Source organism: Solanum pennellii, chromosome 11 (genome assembly GCF_001406875.1).
Source record: "Solanum pennellii chromosome 11, SPENNV200".
NCBI lineage: Eukaryota > Viridiplantae > Streptophyta > Magnoliopsida > Solanales > Solanaceae > Solanum > Solanum pennellii.
Window position 1 is genome coordinate 22,946,052 of NC_028647.1, and position 18,249 is coordinate 22,964,300.

General features: G+C 34.1%; 1 pseudogene; it reads left to right on the plus strand.

Annotated features, from left to right (window-relative positions):
- Positions 1–1,722: 1,722 nt before the first annotated feature.
- Positions 1,723–5,405, plus strand: LOC107003750 (annotated as a pseudogene).
- The last annotated feature ends 12,844 nt before the right edge of the window (positions 5,406–18,249 follow it).

Genomic DNA, 18,249 nt, shown 5'->3' on the forward strand with positions numbered 1-18,249 from the left:
GATATAATAATCCTTAGAACTCCATAATGTTTAGCATTGTCACAGTCTCATTTCTTTGAAAATACTAGTTCAAATGTTTGGATTTCAATATTGTCAAGTCTCCAATAAATGTGAATTTTTTCTCTCAAAAGAGTAAATGCAAAAGTGACTCGGAATTGAATTGTGCTAGAGAATTGGAAAGTATGATGTCTATCATGAAATGTGCACGATTAGATTATAGCATGTGTTATTAATGAACTAAGTCGGTTCACGAGTGATCCCAATCAAACTCATTGGATGACAATGAAAAGATTTCTAGAGTACTTAAGAAATAATCAAAACTACATAGAAAACAACTCTCTCTGGTGGAATTATCACAATTGACTATGTAAAGTAAAATTATAATGAGTTGGATCCACTTACAAAAAAGGCCTAACTAGAGAGAGAGTTGAAACATCATCTAAGGGAATGAGATTACGACTTAGGAAAAGTTATCATGGCGGTAACTCTATCTAGCAGATTGGAGATCCCAAGAGCTATATTCAAGGAGAAAAACAAAGTTGTGACTGACACTTCGGCATTGTCAACCAACTCAATCTTTCCAATGATGAAGACAATTCTCGGGAAAGGATGCAACATAAAGCCTTGTTAATGAGTTAATAAAGATTAAAACTTTTTTATGATTTGCTAAGTTTGACAGATTTGACCAAATAATGTATTTACGCGATAATACATATAGAAATCATCAATTTGAGTGTGAAGTTTAAGTAGCTTCAAAGAGAATGATTGTCAAAATCCCATCTCTATATACACTCATAAAACTAGAAGATGTTCATTACTGAAACAAACCCAACCGTAAGAACCACAAAAGCTAAAGGGTTAATTGTGTGACATATGGTTGTCTAGGTATGCACATAAGCTCAATGATTTAAAGATATCGCATCTACCAATTAACCAAGTATATTCGACATAAGTTCACTTCGAAAAGTCCAAGGAAAAACATACTTATCCAGGTACAATTAATTCTTTCTTGTAAAGTACACATACTTGTACCTTTTTTGTGTTGGAGTCATTCACGTCCATGTGGGGGATTGTTGGCTTTAAAAAGTGTGACTGAAAAATGAAGAGTTGTGACTTTGATGAAAATTTTTGACTTTTATGAAAATTTTTGGCTTTTATGAAAAGTTGTCACCTTTTTCTCCTCTCTTGCTTCTAATTTTCAACATTTTGATTCAGGAGTTAACTTAGGTAAGTTCTAGTTATGTTTCTAGGCTTAAACTGACTAAAGCCTCATTATTTAGTGTCTAAACTATGTATCTCTAGGGTGAAACAAAATTGGAAAAGACCAAAAGACCCCTGAATTAACTGCTGTCGGAATGATTGACGGATTAGACTTACTGGTCGTAGTTCAATTTACAGATCGTAGACCGAATGACGGTCCATGCTGGTTTACCATAGATCGTGTCAGAGATTGGGTAAAGGGGTCTTGATCAACGAACACAACCTACGGACAGTGGTTAACTACGGACCTACAGCACGGGCTGTAGATCAAACTATGGTCCGTGGGTGGTGACCATAGGTTACACATGCAATTTATGAAAAGCTGATATCTTGTTAGTTTTTGGATACGGGGTGTCACATATATATTGTCACATTTCAAGTTATTTAATTAAGAATATTTTTATGTTGATAAAACAGATAGGGCCAAGGATCTGCTTTGGGAAGGAGATAGTTAATAGATAGATGAAGATATTCTCTGATATGTTGTTATCTTACTTTGTTTTCAAGTTGAGTGATGACAAGAAGCCTATCAACTACAGGAAAATGATTAATCTACATATTGATGGGGATTGCATGTTGTGTCTTTCACAGAATGGCAACTAGAAAGAGTTTACATTAATACATATAATGAATATTAGTATCAAATAACATTAATATACAAAACAGGCTTATCAAATAACATTAACCTGGAATGGAAATTAGGTTCACTATCAATGGGATGCATAATTGTTACACATTCACATTTTCCTTGTTACCCTTTATCTGACCACACCTTAGGAGAAAGTGTTAGTAGAATTTCGGTCGGAGAGAAGATGCTAAATCTTCTGTTGGTTTCCCAAGTCATTGCTTTAATTGCCTCATAGTTAAGTCACCCCTATATTTATGCTTTTTTTTAATGAAAGCCACACTATTTACTGTAATTTGGCATGAAATAGTGTCTATTTTATCTTTTCCCCCCATATTCATCTAGACTCTTGTATGGAAAATAAAAAACTTATGATTTAGAATTTTTTTCTTACTCCAACTTAGATTTTTATTTGAGTTTATTTTTGTTTGTATCAAATCACATATGCAATACACATAAAAGCTCACATGTTATTCCGGATTTTGAACAATACAATTCGGTGAGAGGATTTTGAAACAGATGAAACCATATAAAGCACTTCAAATTTACGTTGTCTCGACAAATAAGTAGATAAACCCATGATTTTTTTCGTATATAGAGTGTACATTTAACCGACATATTAACTAATCAATTATGCTAAATTAGAAAAGATTTTGGTGATAAATTAAATCCTAAAACTTAGGTAAAATATTATAAACTACAATTATATTTACTTTTTCCATGATAGTTTCAAAATTGATAATCTTAGTCTTTGGTTTTTGTTGATAGTTTCAAAATTGATAATCTTAGTCTTTGGTTTTTATGAGATGGTCCTTAATGGAGCCATAAATTATGTAAGCATTAGATGGACAACCACCTACTCCCATAACACATAAAAATAATGCATATAAGCCAAATATGCACAAGGATACATTTGTGGTTTCCATGGATATTCTTCAGAGCTCCATCTCCATGACAACCATAATTCTTTCACTTGACTTTTTTGTGTTAATACTTCATCTTCTGACCAAAAAGGTACATGGAAAATAGAGGTACCATCCAGTTGGCCGCACCATTTTCAATCATCTCATCAACTTCCACAGGTTGCACCATTACATGACTCATCTTGCTGGCGAGTACAAGACTTGCAGATTCATTAGCTTTTTCAGGAATTATATTTTTACTTTTGACCCTGCTAAAGTCGAGTACATAATCAAAATAAACTTTGAAAATTATGGCAAGGTGCACCATTTTCTTAACACCTTAGATAATCTTTTTTATTGTTGGAATTTGATTTTATTTTGTAAAGATGTAAACAAGAGAAACTTATCAAATAGTATTCAGAATAATTGTGCCTAATGAATAATAATAAAATCCACACTTATAAAAGGAAACCATCCCAAATAGCATGTGAAATTTTTAGTAAAAAATTTAAAATATAACCAAAAATACAATATTAAAAATTAGAATATAAAATGAAGAAATAAATCTCTTCAGGCTGAGGCAGATATCTCGCTCTTTTTAAGGAGATTCAAGTTCACTGCAACAAATGTTATTCAACTATCCAGTAATAGTCCTGTTTACTTGTCACCTCCAGGATACAGCAACCTTCACAAAGTATAACTTAAAAACTTTGGACAAGTAGAGTAGAGTCAAAAGCTCCACAAAAAAGAACACTTTCCTTCAACTAATAGGAACTCTCTTTTTTTGACTATCTTTTTCCTCTCTATATTTTTCTTGTGTGTTGTGTTTCCAAACCAAATAAAGACCACCATTGTTTATACTAGCAGAAGTCTTCTAGTGATGAATAGGAACATAATGGGATAGTAAATAGTGAAGATAATGATCTTGATAGTTACATATGTTATAAGGTATAATGGAGGAAACAAGAATGAAAATAGAGTGTAACAAATGCCTCCAACAGCAAATGAACATGCTGCCCAATTCCAATATTCACTGGAACGTTTCTGCCAGCACTTTATGACCACTAAGTCAATGGCCAATTCATGAGTTGTTAGGGAATATTAAGACACCAAAATAATGAGCAAACCTAATAAGAAAAATAATATTAAAATGCTTAATAACTAACACTGCTTTTATAAATATAATAAATAGTAAAATCAAACTAAAAAAATTTCAAATTAGGAAAACATGTAAAAATAATACTCCCACATAAAATATTTGGATATGTACCAATAGATATGACAATACGGTATAAGGATTTTCGGATTGTCAATCTTGAGTTTTTCGAATAATCTGAAGGGAATATATAGTTACAACATCTTAAAGGATATTTTTGGGGATGAGATTTTAACAATCGATGGTGATAAGTGGCGGAAACAGAGGAACGAATTCCCCGAAGGGTCCTGAGGGATTTTTTCAGTGGGTATTCAGAAAAAATGCAGGAAAATTATCCCATGTATTGTCTGAAACTGTCAAATCCAGCAAGATAATAGACATTTAAGTAAATCCCATCGACTTCACAGAACATTTCCTTATTTATCCTTACCAGACGAATAATCCTAGTTTTATTGATGTAGGATCTGTTCATGAAAACATTTCTGGATTCTATATTCAGAGCTGCCTTCGAATTTGAGCTAGACAGCATGTGTGATTCAAATGATGAAGGCAAAAAACATTATCAATGTATTTGACGATGCAAATGCATTGACACTTTGGAGATTTGTTGATATCTTATGAAAGATTAAAAGATTTCTCAATATTGGACAAGAAGGTATGTTAAGAGACAATATAAGAACTATTGATGAGTTCGTTTGTAAGCCGATCCATAGAAAAATTGAACAGATGAGTAAACGAAAGGTGATCTATTTGTAGGTTAATTGTCTTATATCTGCTACTTTTATTATTGAGGAAAGATGCTAATTAGACATTTTAATCTCTTTCAAGTTGCAATGAAAGAAAGAAGACATTTTGTCAAGGTTTCTGCAAATAGCTGGAAAATATCCAAAGTATTTGCTTGATATAATATTGAACTTCATAATAGCACGCAAACATACAACAACAACAACCCTTTCTTAGTTCATATATGTGCTATGCAGATATCCTTTGCCCTTGAAAAAATGCAATATCTTCATGCAACACTGCTTGAGAATCTTAGAATCTATCCCGCACATACTATGGTAATAAAGAACTTCTTTTATTGTATACATCAGCGGGCAAGAAAATGTATGTTTTACAGTTGTTATTTTTGTTTTTCTTCTTACTGCATAATGGAAAATATGTTTTTTGGATGACACCTTACTAAAGAAATGAGAACAAAGATGGAAAATTGTATATTGTGTTATTGACCATATGGATGCTATATAAATAATCTATATAAGACCTAAAAAAGATAAAGACTATTTAAAGATTCTTGAGGATAAGTATGTACGCAAATAGAATACTACAAAAGTAAGGAGTCTCATCCGTCATGATGCCCCCGCAGTTTGGTGGTGTTAACAACACCCAACTTTGATAAATGCTTGACAAAAGAATCTCTTGGAAGTGTTTTGGTAAGTATATCTGCCACTTGATCAGCCGAGTGAAGGTGTTGAACTGCGATTTGGTTGTTTTGAACTTATTCATGAACAAAGTGAAAATCATTAGCCATTACTGCAGAATGAAACAATGGGTTGGCGCAAATGTATGTGGTGCTGACATTGTAACAAAATATCTGAGGAGTGGTGGAAATGTCAAACTGAATTTCATGAAGGAAACTTGTGAGCCCATTTTTTTCGGAAACAGTAGCTTGAACAACCCGATATTCTGCTTCTGTGGAGGAACGGGAGACAGATGATTGATTTTTGGACGACCAGGATACCGGAGAACTACCAAGGTAAACAACATATCCTATTGTAGAGGTTCGATCAAGAGGATCTCCAGCTAAATCAAAATCTGAGTAGGCTAGAAGACAGTAATCATGTTCTTTGGAAATTCAAAGGCCAAACGGAGATGTCTGGTGAAGATACCGAAGGAGACACTTCATGTCTGTCCAATGTTATAATAAGTGTTGGTGCATGGACTGTAAGACTTTGCTAACTTCAAATGCTATGTCCGAACATGTAAAAGAAAGACAATGAATTTTACCAATTATCTTCCAATAACGAGAGCCATCAACTAGAGAATATTCATCAGACTCTGGGAAAGCAACAGTAGAATCCATTGGAGTTGGAACACCCTTGAAATTGTGCATATTAACTTCCGGCAACACATATGTAATGTATCTCTGTTGGAACAACAAAATACCACCAGGATAAGGTAAGACTTCAACACCAGGAAAATAATGAAGTGGACCAAGATCCTTTAATGAGAACCGGATTGTAAGATTAGCAATGATGTTGTGAGCACCACTAATCTGATTACCCCTAATAATTATGTCATCAACGTATACCAAAATATAAACAGTAAACTCAAAATTATTCAAGATGCACAATGAAAACTTAGATTTGGATTAATAAATCCCAAAGTAACTAAGTATCTCTTGAGTTCAGTGTACCAGGCCGTCGGAGCCTGTTTGAGGCCATGTATAGCCTTGTGCAGCTTGCAAACATGCGTCGGATGCACAGAAGCTTCAAAACCAAGTGGTTGGCGCATAAAAACTTCTTCATCAAGACGACCAGGAAGACATTTTTGATATCAAGTTGCTCCATGTTCCATCTTTGTTGTGTTGCAATTGCAAGAACAAGTCAAACAGTTGCAGGCTTTACCACAGGACTAAAAGTACATTGAAAATCAAGTCCAGGTCTTTGTGTGAACCCTTTCGCAACCAGAGGAGCTTTGTACCTGTCAACAGATTTATATTTAATTCGGAAAATACACTTACAATCTATCACATTTTATGAAGGATCACATGGCACCAATTCCCATGTTCGGTTTCAAACTAAGGCATCAAATTCATTTCTCATAGCTTCATGCCACTGTTGGACTTGTTGAGTTTGCTTAAAGGTTCTAGGTAGGTAGGAAGTGGTTTGAACATGTCACATCCGGGGAGCATCCCCTAGAAGTAACATGGCGTACTTGACCTCTGAAGGTATTATACAAGCCCATAGTCATCATTCATCCCATTATCATAGGTAAATTTAGTGGAAAATTTAAAACTTTCTTAGCACATCATATGCTAGAATATTACTTCATATATATATATAAAATATCATCATACATAGTCAAAGACTCTAGTTTCTTTTTCCATCCTAGACTCAACATCAGGAGAGTACTATAAGGACACGACCCTTGTAACATAATACATAGGTAAACTTGTACATAACTTTACAGTAAAGACATGACTTAGGAATCCTTGGACTTAAGGATTCCTGTCCTTGAGCTTGGGGATCATCTATTAAGATCTTCACCATTTAAGACATCCTTTAATTATCCATAACCTACACTTTGTGTAAAAAGTAGAGAAGAATGGAGTAAGTACAAGAATGCACTAAGTGGCAACTATGCAAAAACATGCATTTAAAAGAAAATTTTCTTGAAATCATACTCCATGCCTTTTTGAGTAAATCTTCGTAAAACCTTCGTATAATAGAATTTATATCACTCACATACTTCAATGGACATATTCAAAAGCCAAACGTCATATAAAATCACACATAGAATTTAGCCACATTTGGGGTCACTTTTACAGTTAGTTATTTACACTTCACAGTAATTTTTTCCTCTTTATAGTGAACTTCCTATTTTAACTCATTAACCTCCCAAGTAACCCTTTTGATACTTTGTGCAATGCATCACCTTAAGTACACAAGGAATCAATCATACATCATACATAAGCCATCACCTACCATCATAAAAGTATAGTACAACATAGATACATTTAAGTCGAAACCATAAGAACCTTACATATACTTATTACATAGAACCTTATGAGACCTTACTCATAATCCCAATCTAAATCTACTAGTTCAATGTACATGTGAAGCCCCATAGTAGTAGACCTATCATGAGACCACAGGCCTTAACATCCAATTCATACACCAACAAGTAACTGAAGACAACTTCTTTCATGTCAACAACCTTCATCATATAGTCATTAAGACCCACATAGTGCATATAAGAATAAGATCACATCATATAGACTCATACCACACACATATTCATAACAAGTAGACAAACACTACCATGCCTATCACAAGGACATAACCATAATCATACATCTTAGATCACCTTCCTAGAACTTCCTAAAGAGCCACTTGTGCAATGTCTAGGTGGGTTCATTACTTCCACCTACCCTAAGTAACCTCCCTTAGTTTATCCTAGTTAAGGTGTTAGTCATTTACTTCCATTGTCCATTTTACTTTAGGGGAAACTATAGCCTTAACCGACACTAAGACCATGTGTGCTAAACATGGAATTTGGTGTTGTAGAGCCTTACACCAATGGAAGGTGTTCTTACCTAGCCAAGGTAGAACATTAACACATGATAGCATACTAAGTGAATTCACTTTCTAGATCCTATGTGGCAAGCACAATTATGGAACTTGGAGATACACATGACCTTCTACATGCTCATGAGAAACCATAGGTGAATCTTCCTCAAGGAAAACAACACCTCATGTTGAACCATAGGTGAATGTTCCTCCAAGGGAATTCAACACTCTATGAGAAACCAATGGTGAATCTTCCTCCAAGGGAAGTCAACACCTTATGAGAATCCAATGGTGAATAAGGGAAGCCAACACATTTCATTGTCAAGTTCACTCGGCACTAAGCTAAGTTCCCTTTATTGAAAAGCCTTTATTACTTTACTTCATAAAACATAGGCTTAGGATATTGATTCGTTATATGATTATAGCATATTCAAGCACCTATCTAGGTTTAGGGTACACATGAGCACATCTTTTAACGCCCCTCTATTGACTAGATCTTCATACATGTGTCTGTACTTGTATGTGAGAAAACCATTCACATAACACATAAATGTCACACATGTTCATATATCAATGCACAAGTCCATAGGTATAACTATATGAGCAATACTTTCATATAAACACACCAAGATAAGATGCACATTCATATTTCATCATATCATATACTTAACATCATAGCATATAAGACATATTAATAATATGTCTATACATTCATTTTCATGTACATAGAAACCAAACCTAGGAACTATCCTATCAAGGCACACAGGTGCAATGTATAGACAAGGTCCCATACCCTTGCCCATACTAGTACAACTATCAAGTCATCCTAGTTAATGGAATACATAACATACTTCACATACATTTACCTTACATGCATATGAGATCAATCTTTCATTAGACACTAGGAACCTTTACTACATTATAAGCATGCATAACGTGTGAGTGTGTGTGTTCATTGGTCAACATGATCACATAATGTATATCAACAAACACATTGAGGCATACACCCTATAAATACCAGAATGAACAACCAAGCATAGACCACACAACAAAATTTAGCATAGGAGGCAAACTAACTTCACATAACATTCAAGACTCCTAACATTAGGTATTCACACATTCACATAGGGGTACATGGGTAAGGGATTGTCAAAAAATATAACTCATCAATGGAAGCACCTACACTTTACCCTAACATATATATACACATGCTTATACAATATCCATACAACCTAGATCACAACTATAATAGCAAAGTAGGCATAAGCTTCACATAGTTTGATCATCATATCCACACACTCATATATACATCAATTTACCTTCAAGTCCATAGTCAACATATATATAATGAAAATAAGTTAAACACCGACACCATAAGTGGACCATACCACGCAATGCCATAAAGGCTTCATCAATACAATATTATAGAAAAGTAGAGAGGAAGAGTCATTCTTTTCAATTCATCAAACTTTGATCCTCATTGATCAGTACACCTTTTTCATCATTAATACATAATAGGGAAGTATCTAAATATACATTTAATCATGAAAGAAACCATGTACAAGTCGCTACAAGATCATACTACAATCTAATACAATACATCACATACATACTAGAAGGTAGAGAGTTACAGATCATCAACCATGCAATTTCCCTAGTCTTGTTCATCAATCATATTTTATCAATAATATACATTTAGGGCATTATCTAAAAATATATAACATCATCTCTATATCATGCTTCATCCATCCTAGAATATAGGTCAAAACATATGGATTACTCTATCAAGTCTATAGGCTAGAAGAACCTAAATCAATCTTTGCCAATTCAATTGCTATCTATTAGTATTGAATAAATTATACCTAATTATCATCACGTTACACATATAGGCTGTAGCTAAGTCAATTCACCATGATCGAGTCAAATAACATCCATTCTAACGTTAAGATCACAAGTTACACATGATAAACTAGACTTATTCAAAACCTTCAAAATTAACCCTCATGGATCATTCCTCAACAATTCATCATCAATACACATACTACGCAGTAGGTATAAACATATTAACATCATGAAATTGGATTGAAAATCACGTCCAAATAAATAGATAATCATCATAAATTCATATTATCCTTTTGAAATTAATTAAGAAAGAACTCATGCCTAGATTGAAGAAGAAGAGATTTGATCATGGAACTTCTTGGAAAACATTAAGGAAGACTCTCTAGGTGGAATATTAACTAGACATGATGGATAACCATACCTTTATTAGATGAAGAATCCATTAAAAATTGGTGAAGAACCCATGGAAATCAAATCTACAAGCTGACCTTGAACTTTATCTTCAATGGAGGTTTCTATAGAGGATATTTTGGGAGAGGGAGGTTTGATATTGAATTGAGGATTGTGTATGGGATATCACGTTTTTAATCAACCTAATATACCCAAAAATATATAAATAAACCACCTAGGGTTAGGTTAGCACATGGGGTGAATTTCCCATTCACCCCATAATTAGGGAGCGTGCATGGAAATTCTGCATGCCTGCATCGACAGACCCATCGACGACCAGTAGGTCCATCGAAGGACCATACTGCAGGCCGTTGTTTTGGTTTGAGGCTTGACCACTGCCTTGAGCCTCACTAGGCTAAGTTTCCATATAAGCCTCACAATCGACGTTCCATTGGGGGACTGACGAGGCATCATTTGGTTTAGTCGATTGACACTGCCAAGGCAGTGTCTCGACAGCCTTTGGGTCCTTCTTGAGGGCCTCTTGTGCGGCCCTTGGGGAGTCGTGCCCGGACGTTTCCAGCGTAAATATGAACATTAACAATTAAAGGACATTTCACATCAGTTTCACCCAAAACAAATACACACAACACGTCGAAACATACTAGGCACCATCAAGACACTCACATGCATGTCTCAAGGGCTATCTTTCAGACGTCTTGGACGTTCTTGGACGTTTGACCTCTGAACTTCATGAAACTCACCATACTGCCTAAAAACATAATTTTTAATCATATAAGGACCTCAGAGCTCATTACACACACATAAGCACATTAAAACACATAAGGCCCCTTGAGTGACTAGTCGTCGACTGTCTTGGTCGTCCCTTGACGTTTGACTTCCGAATGACTTTAAATCACCAAATCATACTTTAAAACACTTTATTAACATGTTAATAAGATTATAGGCACAAGTGAGGTTCTAGTCACCCTAACTCATTTTGGGGGTCTTACAGAACAATTGTGTGTAATTGTTTAGGCTTGGGCTATTGGTCTTAGAAAAAGTAATCATGTGATGAGTGGGCATCACTATAGATGTATAGGATACAAAGGAAGTGTGTGGCCATGGGAGGTGGGACAAGTGATGAGGAAGAGGGTTGAACTTGAGGGTTCTGAATCAAAGGACAAATGGACTTATTCCGGCGTTGGCATGTGATAATTGTGGATTGCGGTTGAGCATTTAACTAGGGAAATGTTTGAACTGGTGAGGTTGAAACAGTTGTTTTATGGTGAATTGTTGCTGGAAATAGGATTTCGATTGTGCGGGTATAGGGAAACAGAGGCATTGGAGAAGAAGAAAAAGATGTATCATATAAGGGAGAAATAGAAGTACCGAGACAGTGGCACATGTTGAAGCAGAGGAGATGGGTGAATGTGTGTCCATGGGCTGCTGCACAATCTGTGAAGTGAGCTCACAAAAATTATATGAGTTTTGAGTATTGTCTTGTGGTTGTTGGCAAGATGAACAATTTCGCAAGAGGCATTTTATTTTGTGTTCTTTTGAAATGAGAAAAATATTTTCGAATGGGAATTGATTTTCCAAAAATAAGACGTCACATGATAGATATATTTGGAATTAAAGGATCAAAACATTGATGACTATAATTTTTATTCGAATATCCTAAATAAACACATGGTGTCGAATGGGGATCTAATTTGTTTTTGGCATATGGTTTGAGCCATGGATAACAGAGGAGACAAAATACTTTAATGGAGTCATACTTTGGCTGAAGATTGGGTGTAGTTAACTTGTTTATAAGATAGACATCTTGTTGAAAGGAAAAACTCCATAAATGTGATGGTAAAGACGCTTGATGCAACAAGGTTCTAGCAGTTTCAATAACATGATGGTGTCGTCTTTCGACTATAGCAACTAAATGTGGAGTATATGGTCGTGACACTGAGTGTTCTATGCCATGTGTTTTAAGATAGGACTGTAAGCTTTGAAATTTTCCACCACCATCTGTGTAACAAGATTAAATTTTAGTGTTAAACATATGTTCAAGGAATGGATGCAAATTTTGAAAAACTTCCAGAGTTTTATTTTTTTTATTTTAAAGTAAACAACCACATGTATTTTGATAATTGATCAAAAAATAGCACATAATATCTTTTTTTTTTAATCAATTGACAATACCGGAGAGGAACCGCATAAATCGCTAAAAAGGATTTGTAGGGGTTCATTAGTTTGCAATGAATTTTTTGAGAAACTCAACCTGCAAATCTTACTAGAATAACACGAATAACAAATGGAACTAGCTTTAGGATCTAAAACAGAAAGGGAAAAATTATTCAAGATAGTATTAAAATGCGACAATTAGGATAACCTAAGTCGATGCCACAGGTAAGTTAGAAAAGCACATTGTATTAAGGAGAATAATATGTATAGACCGGTGGCCACTCATAAAAATCATCTTTGTTCTGCCCGCGAACTAGAGGAGCCCCCGTATTCAGATCCTTCACAAGATAAAGGAAAGGAAAAAGTTAAATAGAGGAATGATTATTAGGAAAAAACTGAGAAACGGAAATAAGATTAATCTTTATGAGAGGGGAGCATAAGGTATTGAGATGTTTGAAATGATGATTTGATGCACTTATGTTAGCGTTACCGGTTTGGGATATTGGAATGGTGTGACCATGTCCCATAGTGATCTCTTTGATGTCATGGTAGTCATGTACAGTGTCTAGACTTTGAGCATCAGACATAATATGATGAGTGGCTCCACTATCCACGACCTGAGGATTCTGTTGAGGAGGAAAGCGACCAACAATTTTACCCAAGCTTGCATATGGTTATGGGATTGAGATCTGCAGACCCTAGAAGAATGACCTACACGATCACATAGTTGACAACGAAGATTCTTGTCAAAGGGCTGTTGTTGGTTGTTTCTTTGTGGGCGACATGGTTGTGCCTGCTACTGCCGATTACTGGGAGTAGTGTTCGCACCTGGATGGTGACTGTGGGAGTAATTATTTTTACCTTGGCGAGGATCAATTATTTGTGCTACAACAGAAGTGATATTAGTTGATAGCAGCTTCTTGTCGTCCTCATACTTTAGGAAAAGCTCGTGATCTAGAAGCTTTTCATAATTCTCTTCATAGGAAATTGTTGAATCTCAAGCACGAATGGCAGCAGAGAGTTCTCGAATTCAGATCCGAGTCCACTGAGAATTTTAACAATGAGTTATGGATTTGATACAGCCAGACCAGTAGTTGCAAGTTAATCACAAAGTTATCGAATCTGCTGGAGATAATATGCGACTGGACGAGTGTCTTTAGTGAGGTGAGCACGTCGGTCTCGCAAGCTGAAAATTCTTGTTTGAAATTTATTCAAATACGCAGTATGTAGAGCATCCCATGCAGCTTTGGCATAGATTACAACAGCAACAGTGGGGGCAAGTGTAGCATCAATAGAAGCCGAGATATCATTTTGGATTAACTAATCTTGGCGATACCAAACTAAGGGATAGCAACATCTTGATTGTTTTGATAGATGGTGCGAGTGGGGGCAGGGATAGAGCCATCAAGACTCCCATAGAGATTGTGACCACGCTTCAACATTGAAACTTGATCTTTCCACAGGTAGAAATTATGGCTGCCAGTTAATTTTATAGGCACTTGGGTCATTGGAATGAATTGCACAATAGTGATGGCATTATTGACCCCATTAGCATTGGTCACAGAATTACTGTGGGCCATTTCAACGACTTAGCAAGGAAAAAAATCAACTCGTGGGAATTTAGAAGCGCTCTGATACCATAAAGAAATGATAGCAAAGATGGGAAAATTGTATATTGTATTATTGACCATATGGCTTCTATATAAAGAATATATACAAGACCTAGAAAAGATAAAGACTATTAACAGATTCCTAAGGATAAGAAGTATGAAAATAGAATTCTATAAAATTAAGGAGTCCCATTTGTTTTTAATTACAAGATGGATTCATTGTAAAGAAAGGGGACATAGTGGCTTACCAATAATATACAATGGGAAGGAAGAAATTTATATGGGGTGATGATGCAAAAGAATATAAGATAGAGAGATGGATCGATGGGGATGGTTTCTTAAGGCTTGAGAACCCCTCCAAATTTACACGTTTCTAGGTTTATCAAACCACGATATTAAATTTAATTATCGTATCTTAGAGCATTGAACGCGACTCTTTACGTAATTTATCTAGTGTGTGTATAGTGTGTTATTATAACTAGCTAAGCCTATTCTTTCATTGATAATACATGCAGGGCCAAGGATTTGCTTGGGTAAGGAGTTTGTCCAATAGGCAAATGAAGATATTATCTGCTTTGTTGTTATGTTACTTTGTTTTCAGGTTGAGTGATGACAAAAAGACTTTCAACCACAGAATAATGATTAATATTCATATTGAGGGGGGATTGCATGTTCATGTCTTTCACATATTATGAAATTAAAAGGGCATTAAAATAATATTTATATTAGTATTACTTCAATTATGCCTGAATGTTTTTTGTGACATCAATATAATAAATAAGTCTATCAAATAACATTAAAAAAGTTTGTTGTCTATGGGATGTAGCATTGTTGCACATTCACATTTACAATTTCTACCTTCCTCCCTAAATGTATTTATGTCATCCCAACTTGAGATGTTTAGTGGAATAACAATTGTGCTTAGATTTTAGGAGAAACAGGTAATAGAATTTCAATCCTGTTTTCTAGCTTTATAGACAACCACATATATTAATTTGCATTGATTTTAGGAGAAACTGGTAATCCCGAAATGTATTCATGTCAGCTGCATGAACATTAACTTACCCCATTGATGTGTACTGTTTACGAGTAATCAACAGGCATCTGGAAAACTTCATTTAGAAGTAAAACTAACAGAAATTCTACACTACTTCAAACTATGGAATAACAATAAAGACATGCATATGATAGACTGAGTGACTTAGATTCTAAATCTGTATCATTAATTTGTTTCCTTCAATAAAAAATCCCTGCTTCGAAACATTAGGTCCCATATAGTTAGCAGATTTAATAAGAGAGGCTATCATAGCTCAAGGAAATAGCCAATTTGTGGATGTGAATAAACTGACATTTGACATAAAAAAAACCGGCACGTGTTGGCTCAATTTGTTTATGTATAAAATAGTTATTATATATAGAAGTTATTATGCATTATACAACTTACTAGTAAATGGGTCCGCACATTGCACGGTTATAACTTTCTTCTTTAAAATTTATTAGAATATAACTTTTCTTGTATTTTCATGTTATAGTATTTTTTTATATAAGTTTTTTTAAGAGTATAAAGGTAATTAAATTATAGTTTACAATTTGTTTATTAAAAGAAAAGGAAAAATTACAAATCATAACACTACTTTTTCCCTAGTTTACGTAATTTCATTTTACCATGGTTGCATAGTGTCTTTAATTAGATAGTCATATGAATAGTTTTCTGAATTTTCTTCTTTGCAAATTTTGTTAGAATAACACTATAAATTAAATTCAAAATATCAAACATTATATATATATATATATATATATTATAATAGTATTTTTATAATTGAAATTGTGCACAAACAAAACATGAAGAAATTTTTGAAATGATGAAAGAGAAGTAAGGGATAATGGGAAAAAGTTCAAAAGAATACTTTTGTGTGAAAGAATAATCATCATTGTGTATTATATAATTATAACTAATTGCTACTTTCTAATTTTTTTCACTCTTATTAATATTAACATTATTATGACAACAATAAAAAATCATATAAATTTTTTGCTTGATCTATTGGAGAAGAAATGTTTTCCTTGGAGAATGTTATAAATAAAAATTCTAACCAATACTTATAACAATAACTTTACAGAAAGATAAACATGAACATAAAAGTTAAAACATGCACTCAAAAACAACAATTAATACCATAAGCATAAATTAATGACAGTAATAAAACATACTAAGATCTGCAACAATAGAAAGAAACAGAAAGGAAAGAGTGCGCCCATTGTATACACAATGTCTCCTTCTTTATGAGTCACATAACAGGAGCAAAGTACACAAATATTTAATTGTGCAGACCAAGAGGTTCAGAATCAAATATTTAACTATTCAGATGAAGAAGAAGTAGTTCAGAATTTTTGATATTTTAAAATGAGAGGAAATCCCTCTATTTATAGACAATAAAGAGTAGTGTGAACAAATGTTTATGTGTCTTACCAGAAAGGTCAGAAACTTTCATAGCTCTTACAACCTTCCATAAAAATCGCAACTTTTCATAAAAGTTACAAATTTTAATCAAAGTTACAACGTTTGATAAAAGTCACAACTTATAAATAAAAGGCATGACTTCTTATAAAAGTAATGACTTTTCATGAAAGGGAGAGGTCAACTTTGGAAATAAAAAATTAAATGAAAATTCTTGTTTGTGGTGGTGCCACGTAGGCGGGCCTAGGGTTCTCTTTTATATATGATATATAATTCTTATGGAATGCAGATTGTATGAATTTTGTTTCACAGAAATAAAAATGGCTAACAACTCTTTTCTATTGATATAAAGATTTCATTGAGAGAGATCGAGGAAGCACCGTAAAGACTAATTAGGGAGATTTTGGGTCGATACAATAATAATTGTGTACTTATCTCATTATGTGAGATTAAACTTATGTAATAGTGTCGATCCACTTAAGTATTGAGCAGCGGTGTAGGATAAGGTTCCAAATATTGTAAGTATATTTTATTCTTATGAAAGAAACTCTTTTTCAAAGATTGTATGAAGTAAATAACATTCTTCGTGTTAAGTTAAAACAATAACAAGCTCCTTCGACCCGTGCTCAGCGCAAACATATTTCCTCCGATATAGTGTTTGTGTTTTTTAAAAGATGGTGCAGAAAAAGAAGGCTCTCATTGATTTTACTATGCATACAAGGGATTTAAAGAGACAACTTGATAATCTGCATAACATATATTCAAAAAGGCTAAATAATCTCATCAACATAACAACCTAATAAAAATTTAAAAATTCAAACATGGCTATAAAGTAGATGATACTAGTTAGCCTACATGACCTAGACTTTTTTATGCTTATCAGACTTTACTTGAGTGAACCAAGTTGTCTAACGTGTTTCAAGAAGATGTAAAGACGATGAAGTAAGAAAACATTTTTTATGTGGAAACACCCGGCTCAACAATATTTACCCCGACTTCACTAAATAACTACGAGCCTCAACAATCAAACGATATTACAAGAGTTTATCTTAACCTAAAGATTAACTACTTAATCTCAATTCTACAACACACCTCCAAGGTATATGTTCCAGTGCCTTCGAGTTGCCCTCAATTTGAAGACTGAGATCCTAAACTTCGTTTATAATTCACTGATCTAGAAAATATAAAAATAACAAATACTAAGAAAACTTCCTAGATCTGTTATTCTATATGCTTTGATTAGCAGCACTTCAGAAATCAAGCTCCCAATTATTTTGCTATGTAAGTGTGTAAGTATAATGGACGCCTCTTCTCATTTTTACGTGTTTGCTTTCTGAAGACTTCTACTCCTTCAATGACTCTTCTTTTGTTCCATAAGTTTATTTTATTTAGAGTTCTTCTTGCAATGAAATTCTTTTATAAAATAGAAGTTCTTGTTCAAACAGTTTCTCCTGAGATGACTTTGCCAACGTGTGCCATGCATTTTGTCATTTCAAAACAAAGCTTATTCCAACAATACTATATAAAAGATTTTGCAGA